Here is a 397-nt window from a genome sequence, read left to right as displayed (position 1 = left end):
GGCCCCGCCACCAGCGCCGCGGGCTGGAACCGACCCGCAACATCGGCCAAAATGTTTCTGGCCGCACGGGAAGAGCCTTTCCCCGGGTGCTTTCCTGCCTGCAGCGTCGCTGGGAAGGAAAACGTGAGCCAGATCCCGCGGCGCTTGGGGTCAGTTGAGATGGAGCAGCAGCTTCAGTGCCCGGTGCCCTGCCCGGTGTGAGCCCACTGAGAGCTCAGCACCGAGAGCTCAGCACCGAGAGAGCTCTCAGCAGCGAGAGCTCAGCACCGAGAGAGCTCAGCACCGAGAGCTCAGCACCAAGAGAGCTCAGCACCGAGAGCTCAGCACCAAGAGAGCTCAGCACCAAGAGTTTGGTACCAAGAGAGAGCTCAGCACCAAGAGAGCTCAGCACCAAGAG

Source organism: Chaetura pelagica, unplaced genomic scaffold (assembly GCF_000747805.2).
Source record: "Chaetura pelagica isolate M959 unplaced genomic scaffold, ChaPel_1.0 scaffold861, whole genome shotgun sequence".
Classification (NCBI taxonomy): domain Eukaryota; kingdom Metazoa; phylum Chordata; class Aves; order Apodiformes; family Apodidae; genus Chaetura; species Chaetura pelagica.
Note: the sequence above shows the minus strand (reverse complement) of the source record.